Here is a 10,256-nt window from a genome sequence, read left to right as displayed (position 1 = left end):
GTCCACCTTTGATCCACTGAGAGGAGAAGAATGAGAGGTCAAAGTTAAGGTTTAGTGAAATTATCTGGTCTAGTGAACAATAAAATAGTAATGGGAAGTAAGAATAACCATTTTTTTTTTTAACATTTTGGAGGCAAAATTATATTATTTAATATTTTAATATGCTGATGCACCTTTAAGATATCATGCACAACTTAACTCTAATTGACTCTAAAAATGATTGAAGACGTCGTGTATATAGAAATTTTCTCACATAAATTATTATTTTATCATAACATCGCGTCTGTCTTGTCAAATTAAGCTATTTCTACCCACCAATACCCCGACGGGTTGATGTTTTTTCTATGGTCATGATGGGTAGGTGGTTGACGACCAGGGAAAACAGAGGAACTCTCTTCAATCCTTAGAGGGTTAAGATGTGTTCAGCACTCCGAACTATTTACCCAGGTGCGTCTAGTGGTCTAAAGTAATTTTAGGTGCATCCAGTGTCTTAAACTAATTAAAATAGTGCGTCTATATCTCAGACTAACAGAAATGTTATGTTTAACTGTTATTTTCCTGACTCAACGTAAAGTTGACCCCAAATATTTTAAACGACAGACATATGGACATTTGATGTGTATTATTTTCATTCAAAATTGAATTTATTTTCTTCATCTTCTTCTAAATAAATTGACTTTTGAGTAAGAATAATACATATCGGGTGCCTATGTGTCTGCCATGTAGAATATCTGGGGTTAACTTTAAGTTGAGTCAGGAAAGTAACAGTTAAACATAACATTTCTGTTAATCTGGGATATGAACACACCATTTTAATTAGTTTAGGACAATAGATGCACCCAAAATTACTTTAGGCCACTGAACGCACCTGAGTAAATAATTTGGGGTGCTAGACGCACCTTAACCCATCCTTAAAACAATCAAATATTTGCCAAGTCAAAATGTCAAATCCCTGCACAAACGTACCACGACTTCATCTAATACGTGTAGCCGGCGAGATTATCAGTCCGAAGAATGGATGAATATCGTATTCTGCCCAAATCAGATTCAGAACTGTTACCAAAAAAAATAAACCCTTCCACTAAAGATATAAATTTCAAACAAAAAGGGTTGAATTCCAGCAACCTGAAATATTTTCTTAGATGCATCCAGTATCTTAAAATGTTTTGTAGTGTATCCAGTACGTTGAAATATTTTTTTAGGTACATTCAGTACCGTAAAATATTTTTTGATGTATCTAACATTTCAAAGTATTTTTTTAAGTGCGTTTAGCATCCAAAAATATTTTTTGATGCGTCCAGTATCAAAACAAAAAAAATACTTCAAGGTGCTAGGTGTCCTTAAAAAATATTTCAAAATACTGAATATATCACAAAATACTTTAGGGTGCTGGGTTATCTTAACTGAACCAACAAAATGAGAAGTAAACTTCCCGAATTCACGTATATTTTATTCTGATCTTTAGATCGATGATCATTCTGATTAGAAATTACATTCATAATATAAATATAACACTGGTCAAACATATCTGGTCCATGCATGAATCATTACTTCAATGCTTCGGGAATTCAAAGGCAGATCATGGCCGCAAAATTGTCGAGCTTATTGTGCGCACAACAAGGAGCTCAAAAGCTTGAAGCAGAGTAAGTGAAAAATTGAGCAGTTTATAAGGAAGGAGGAATCCATTTATAACCATGTGTTGCAACATAACCAGCTCTATTCAGCAACTCATCTGCTTCTGCAGGACCTCTGCTTCCTGGCTTGTAAGGAATTGGTTTCAACTCTCCCTCATCAATTCTATGCAGAAGTGGAGTGAAGATTTTCCAAGACGCCTGTTTAACACAAAAGTACAACCCTCAAGGTTGGTCATTCGCATCTTACTGTGTCAGGAGTGTGATGAACTCACCTTCAACTCATCTCTTCGAACGAAATGTTGCTGGTCGCCTCTAATTCTGCAGAAGAAAGAAATCCAATCCCGATTATGGTTTAGCCCAGGTCTATAACATTTAAACAACTTATTGCTATGTATTGCAGTCAAATTGTTCTCTACTCCTTGCCACAATGAGGAAACCAGCGACATGAATTGGGAAAAACAGAGATCTTACGTGTCGAGAATCAGACGCTCATAAGCTTCTGGGATGGCCACCCCTTGATAGCGCTGCCTATATGACAAGTCCAGCTCACTTTGCTCTGTCGACATCTCTAATCCAGGTTTCTTGACCTGCACGAGATACTTAACCAGTAAGTCCATTTGCACACCAAGTTCATGGGAATTTGTTTCACTATTTCTTATGTCCAGAACTTAAAATGATTTGTCACAGGGCCCTTCAATAGTTCGTCTCCACAGATGATTTGCATTAAGAACATAATTATTTTATTAATTTATTTAATTTGACCAATTTTTTGACTTTAATTATTAGTTGTGACACCAAATGATGTCGAGCTGCCCCAGCAGAGGCAGGCGCGCGCGCGCGCCCACACACAAAAGGAACTGTAAGAAGTAATGAGGTCAAAACAGTGGCATTATCAGTTATCAGAGTAACTCACGTACCGTAAGCTTCATGTAAATAGCTTCTGAAGGTTGCAGGCGTACAACCAACTCATTTCTCCCCGGATTTTTACCTATGCAAGTATGACTTTATAGTAAGGTTTATGTATATACAGCCGCTAGAAGGCATCACTAACCAAGAGGTGAAGGAAACAATAACTTGTATCAATGTCATTTGTTGGAGATACCCTTTTTTCTTTTTAAATTTATATCACCTTCATCTCTCTTTTCTTTTCACACTAAATATTCTGTGTAACAAATGGGCCATTGAAAGAGAAATTTTCTATTCATGTTTAAAACATGAGAACAAGGAATAATTTATGCACTGATGATAGTAAACAAAAGCCAAACGCAATTTCTCATTTCTCATTTTAGTCACGCTTACGGTCGAAGCAGGGTGCAGACAACTAAAGACGCATGACAAAAGCATATTAAAAGAGGATTCATATCTAAACATATGGTTCCATACACTTGAAAATGTCACCAGGAACATCCTTGAACTGAACTCTTATGTCGGCCTTTCTTGAATCAAGGGCCTTCCCTGCTTTTATTATGAAGGGAACACCTGAAGGGAAAGACAAGTTCAGTTTGAAAACAGCGTCCATTATTCTACTGTCATTTAAAGAATTACATACACCACGATAGATGTGGCATATAATAGAAAATAGAGAATGATTAAGAATTATAATACTGTTCCACAGATCATCAGCATAGAGTAACTAAGAAAAAATTCATAAATGAAACCTACAATGCAAATTAGCTGCTTGAGAAATAAAGGCCAGAATCTTTCTCATACCTTCCCATCTTTCATTGTGTATATGCAGAATACAAGTTGCAAAGGTCGGAGTGTTTGAATGGCAGGTACAGTTGGATCATCCTATAGCCTTCATATTGTCCGAGAACAACATCATCGTCCGCAATAGGAAGTACTGATTCAAGAACCTGCATTTTAAATGGCAACCAGAAAATTAAGCGCATAGAAGCTCGCAGACACTCAACTTAAATCTAGCTGAAGAGACCATGAAATTAAATGTTAAAGTCATGTTAACCTATGAAAGGAAAATTTGGGTGTGCATTTGTAGAATACACACCTTTGCTGTAATTGCAATTAAACATAATCAAATTTTGAGACCAAGAAGTTGGCAGTGACGCCGGTTGCTTATAAATGAAGATTTCAGAATATGCATAAAAAAGATTAAAAAGTGTCCATAACACAATAACTGCAACAAGAAAAAAGCTCCTACTGAATAAATGAAAAGAGACACACCTTAACTTTCTCATCCCGAATGTGCTCAGGCTTGAGAGAAACAGGTCTTTCCATAGCTATCAAGCATAAAACCTGAATTTGCAGAAAAATATAAACTGGGTTGGCATATTTCTGATGTGAAATCACCAAGTTATTGTATGGTTAGCGTGCCATTGTTTGGTTGACAGATGCCTAATGCGCTTGCAAAAAAGAAAAGACAAATGCCCAATGCAACAAGGTTGAGAAGATTTGTTGATACTGTAAATTTTGTCAAGGACGATAGTCCATCAAGAAAGCATTTCCTTTTCCAATCAAAACTTAACAGACAGATCAAAGATCACTTGTACCCATACTAAGATTACTTCTTTAGATGAAAGGTCTTTGGTTTAAAGGATGGACAAACAGAAACAGACATATATTTTGAAGAGGAGGCGGCAAGGAACAAGCTCATGACCGCTCAGAGAGGCTTGATACCATGTCAGGAACCAAATCAACACAAACCTTAAGCTATTATGTGGAAGGCCCACGACCAGTTTCATCACCAATGAGAGGAGTGAATCTACGAAATTCGAGTGCTTAATAAACAGGTGTATCTGCTGAAAATGCAAGATAGTGATACTATTGTCACGAAATGGAAATCCATTTTAATTTAAAATAAGGACTCACCTGCAGCAGATGGTTTTGAATAATATCTCGAATAATTCTGCCAAATAGAAATATTAAATTCATGAATCGTTGTTTCCCAGTCAAAATAAGATAAACAAGTCAGTCAATGACAGAAGGCAAAATACACTGAGCAACACAAATGTAACTTTTTCCTCGCAATACAGGGACAAAAGTAAAAGTGGGAAACAGAAACTTTTCTTTCTTTTTTTCAGTTTCACGTCATTCCACAGCCTGTTGGTAAGACTTGCTATTTGACAGTTTGTTCAACATGATAAGTAAAAGCAATTTAACTACACGTACCCATATTGGTCAAAATAACCACCACGACCTTCAGTTCCAAAGTTCTCCCTGAAAACTATCTGCCACAGTACCCAAAGTTAAATATTCATGTTTAAAATGGCGACATATTAATACTTGACGATGGAGCAGGATAATTAGGCAATAAACTATGAAGCACAAGTATGAGAAAAAATCATGGAGGCATATTTCTACCAGAGTAGGTACGACAAAAAAGGCACTAGGTATGCATCATTTTTTATTTTCCAATTCTCATTCTCATTATGTTTCAATGCATCTTGACTAAACATCAATAAAACACCAGACAGCTCTGGTATACGCAATTGCAGAAGCTGCAAAAATTCTCTCTGCATCTGCATTTGAAAAGGGTGCCCTTCGAACATTGAATCTACCAGCTGAGTTCCATAGATTGATATCCCTTGTCTTCATTCCTCTGGTGTGCCCCTTCATTCTCCTGTTTTCACTAATTTTTCCTCATCCATCAAGACTCCATAACACCCTCTACCTCAGGCATCCTACCAGGTATACTAACTGTAGTGGTCATTAAAGCTCCTCTCAAGCTCTCAGAGCTGCTAATAACCATTTCATCTCCTATAAGCTTCACATAAAGTACAAAATTACAATACCACGCCGTGTTATAGACGTCTAGCTGGGTATGGGGTTGTGAAGTTGCATGGATTTTGATTATTGTGGACGATGACTCCGCCTTCTAGCTAAGCTTGTTCTAAGCTTGTTCTTCCAATACCACACCAGAAACCTAATTGAAACGCATAGCTTTAGGAGTTTATCTTTATCTAGAGTCTAATTATTATCTAAAGCCTTACAGTTTATCATCATCTAGGACTCTCTGATATCTCTCATCATTCATTCCTTCACCTTTTTCCCCATGAAAATTAAGTTGAAGTAGTAGCAAAGGGGAAAACAGTGGATTTTTTATGTTCGGTTGGGGATTACCTTAAGCTTACTTTTGCGCCTAATTTTGCTCCTGACAAAATTTGGGACCAAAATGGCTCTCTCTCTATTTCATTAGTTGCTAGTCTTTGAGACAGAATATTTACGAATTGAAAACCGAAAAAAGATTCCATCTCAAAATTGATCCACTTTATAGATGCGGCACGTGCTCTCACAAGGCACAGTAAATTAATCCAGGAGTTCAGATTTTTTGTTTCTGACCCCTCCAAAGTTGATGTACCAAGTAGCCTTCATTCAGAGAATGTTTTGTCAAACTAACACTATGTTGTAACTCAAATAAAACAAGGATTCTTACCTGTACATTGTCAATGTTGTCTCGGTTCCAGAGAGGCAAGAAAAAGCGATTTGCAAATCGCAGTACTAGCTGTCAATAGAAGTGAAATGAGGATGAATTAGGCAGAGTTCATGAAACAAACAAGTCAGCCGATATACAATTAGTTATTACCATATTCTGCACTAGTTCCTTTCCTAAGTAGTGGTCAATACGGTAAATCTGGGGTTCATCAAACAACTCTCCAATCTGGCCACTGAGTTGCTCTGCAGATTCTAGATCCTTACCAAAAGGCTTCTCAACAATATACGTGTCCATCCACCAGCTAAAAAAAAAGAAACAGGTACAGCCAACAATACGAAAAATGTCAAATGCTCGGGCTTATAACCAGGATGCAGCAGAAATTAGGAAAAGCGGACATGTTCATATCAGAAAGCGTTGCCTTGCTTGAAGAGCAGAGACTGGAAATATGCAGCGAGGCCTAAAACCAAAGAAGCATTACTTCAAGTTTCCAGAAATTAGAAGAAGCCATTTTGTATACGGAAGCAACTTCATTTTAAGTTGGGTGTTGTCATTCAAAAACAAATTGAAAACAAAAAAAAAAAAAAATTTCAGGGAGCAAAGAGTCATGTGTCAGCATTTTAATTAAGCATGCCAGAACAACAAAGTTTCCTTTATGTCCCTAGCCGGCTGTCCTCTCAAAATCATTTGCAAACGTGTAAAAATCACATATCAAAACCGGAGGTTTTAAAAATCTCACATTTATTTATGCAGCAAGTCTTGATCATCTTGCAAACAGATGGATATACTGAAGGAGGAAGTGCAAGGTAGAAAAGCCTCCGAGATGAATCCTCTGCTTTGTTTTTTGAGGATTCATGCTTCGAAATCTCTTTATCTAACAAGCAAAAGCCTTCCTCAGAATCATAAGAGCCACTCACATATTTGATCTAAAAGGAAGAAAAAACGAGAAAAACTGTGAACAGCTGAACGATCAGACGAGTATTTTTAGGAGAAGCTTTACCTAAAATCTGAAAAATGGGACGAGCAAGAAGAAAGTTCATACCAGTTGCAAAAACTTTGATAAATCATCCAACCTCTCAGGTGAAGCACCTTTGTCATGAACAAGATAGCTGCATACCAAAGGATAAAAAGGACATAAACACTGCTAAGATAGTATGAAACATATTGTAAAGCAACTTTGCAAGAGACACAGCAATCAAATACATGACCCCAAGAAAAATTCGCAAGACAAACTCCACAAAGCACGGTAAATATTTACAGCTAAAGACAAGGGTTTGATAAATATGTTCATCCCTAATAACATAAGCCAATTTCAAAGACTCAAATAACAGTGCGAAAACATCTATTTGCGTATAATAAGAGTTTTCAACGTGTGAAAGCGACTGATTACCATAGGAAGTATTTTTACTTGTTTAGGAAATCCAGAGAAACAATGTACATTTTAACATAAATTATCTAACCCATGCAAGCGGTTTCTCAAGTCATCATCAGAGATGTTTGTCCTTGCGTAACCGTAAATACGAACTTCGTCCAATGGTAAAAATCCCTGTAGAAAAATCCAACAAAATTCAGAAGAATTAACACGGGATTCTTGACGAGAACCGGAAGGCTGGTGGAAAATATTTTGTCATCCTTTATGAAAAGAAAAGAATTTAGGAGTAAATATCTTTTTTATCTTTAACAGAAAGAGTTAGAAGTAAATACCCAGTGTTAGATGATAAGCAAATAGACAATCTGAATAGCGATAAAAGCTTCAACTAGAGCCTGATCGGAATCACAAAGCCTTGAGATATTTTCTATAAGGGTGTCCTTTAATCCATCAATAGTATGGTCATTTATATTACATCATTCATTCCTACCTCTGTTTTTTGCCACAGTTCCATATCACATACTTATCATCATAGTCCACAAATATTTTCTCATTTTACATAAATTGAAGTTCATCGAATCCACACAAATGAAGGACATCAAACCTGCCGATATAGTGGAAAAGTGCAGGAAAGTTTTCTTCTTCTTAGCGAGGTCACCAGAAGCACCAAGCACAACAATGGAGAGACACCCAGTTTCAGCAACATCTTCTACCTCTCCTGATATGGACACACTTTGAAGGGTAGATCCTTTTTCAGAGTGCCGTGTACTTGATCTCATGTTATAGCAGTGTTAGAAGGCTAAAGTTGCCTTGCAATAGAGTGGTGTGATCTACAGCAGCTTTTATCTGTATCAATTATGTGAGAAGTAAGTAAATACATCCTCCATTGTTTTTGTTTTTTGGGCAGGATTCAAATTGGATCATGAAAAGAGCCCAACGGCAGTAGGGAAGACATTAGTTCTCTATAACAGATAATCAGCAGAATTCACCGACTCCCAGAAGACAAGTTCCTAGAGCAATATGGCACTTTCTGGTATTAAATCAAAGGAAATTCTCGAGATCCTAAAAAACAACAGAAAAACAAACACGGCCCATGAACATGATGTGAAATCAACCCAACAAATGTTTTCACTTGTTCTCTTAAGAAAAATAAACTGCTTGTTGGCTGCATAAAAGTTATTTCCAAGTCTGCCAACTGGATAGTTCCATGGGGAGAACTTTCTCCATTATCATCAGACACCTAAGCATCCTGCAAAGAGGCCAATCTCAGCCAGGACTCATTTCCCAACTGTCCACATAGAAGAGATTAGGATAGATATAATTTTTCTTTTAAATTACAAGACACGTTACGTATAAATAAATCTAAACTCGCAAAGCAACAGACACTACGTCAAATTAAAAACAGCACTCCATATAAGCATTACGATTCAGGTTTCAATAAACACAGAAGAGAGATATTGAAGGGAAGCAAAAGAAGTATCTCCATGATGTAAAGTTAGAGATAACGGTACCAGCTTGGTGCCAAGTGCGAAGAGGAACCAAAGGATTTAGAATTCACAGGCTGGATATCCATTTCATGTCGCGTCCTTCACTAATTTTATCGAAAGGCATATTGATTGTCAAAAGTCAAAGCACGATGTCGGCACACTGCTTTAAATGATTAATGAATGCATTTCGCTTTCCCTCGTTTCTGTTATCATCAAAAAATAATGCGAAACTCAAGGCTGGCAGTTGCACCGCATGGCTAAAATATACAGATATTTTGTTTTTCCTTGCCCACCGTCTCCCCTGGCCTCCCTCTTTGCTGGACGAGCACAAGTCATCAAGATGATGGTCACGTGTTGAAAATACAATGATTGTTTAACATTAAAGTTGGTTATAAATTTTATATTTTATATTAGTATTAATTAGCTCAATTTATATTTTATATATGTATTTGTATATATACATACACAGACACACACTATGTACTATAAGTCTAAACTCCATGCATTGATAATTATCATGGGATCCTCCAACAGCGAAACCGCCCTACAAGACCGTTATTTGCACATGCTCCCTCATCCGAAATAGGTTTTCTGAATTACCATATCAGGTGTTTTATCAGTACACCTGATAGGACAGATCCAAAAGGATTATAGGTTTGAAGGATGTCATTTTATTTGTTCTTAGTCGGGTAGAAGAGGAAGTGGTGGGAGAAAAAAAAAAAACCTAGCAATTTGTCATAGTACCCATAATTTAGAAATTTGACTAATAAATGATAAAATTTTTAAATATTGCTTATAAGAATTTAGTCTGTAAAATGTATAATGACGCTGCAAACAGTTTCGTGTTGTATCGTATCATGTGGGATTTTAAATTTTGACGCTGAATCGTTCTGTGTCATTCATTCTGTGGCGGATAATCCTCCTTCCTCATCAGCAAGGGAGGCGGTGCTCAACATCAGTAAACCTTCTTCCCTGGATGATGCTTTTGTTGGCGATAATATGAACTTGAACTTGGAGAAAATAGAAGCAACATGTGGTACGGTAGTGGTCCTATAAGGAAAGGGCAGTTCTCCCATTAATATCCCTGGAAGTTGAGCAAGTTCAGTCATTAATTTATTTCAGGGATTCAAATGACACATGTTAAGACTAGGACCATTGTACTGAGAACAATTTGAAGCTGTTTAGGATAAAATTCAAAAACACTTATAAATCAGGATGGATTTCCATCTCGTGTCCCGTTCTATTTTTTTTTTAAATATTAAAACTTCTCGTATGATCTTTTTTTATTTATAATATTTTTTTTTATTGAGCTTCTAAAGATTAAAATATTATAAAAAAATATTATGTAAAAATTTTAATTATAAAATATAAAAAAGTAT

At 36.4% G+C, this 10,256-nt stretch overlaps 1 pseudogene; it reads right to left on the bottom strand.

Annotated features, from left to right (window-relative positions):
- Positions 1–1,426: 1,426 nt before the first annotated feature.
- On the bottom strand, positions 1,427–9,097 carry LOC114735053 (glucose-6-phosphate 1-dehydrogenase, cytoplasmic isoform-like; annotated as a pseudogene).
- Positions 9,098–10,256: the final 1,159 nt, after the last annotated feature.

The sequence above is a fragment of the Neltuma alba genome, unplaced genomic scaffold (assembly GCF_004799145.2).
Source record: "Neltuma alba isolate B1F8T4 unplaced genomic scaffold, ASM479914v2 tig00013175_pilon, whole genome shotgun sequence".
NCBI classification, from domain to species: Eukaryota; Viridiplantae; Streptophyta; class Magnoliopsida; order Fabales; family Fabaceae; genus Neltuma; species Neltuma alba.
Note: the sequence above shows the minus strand (reverse complement) of the source record. Positions and strands in the feature narration are given on the sequence as shown.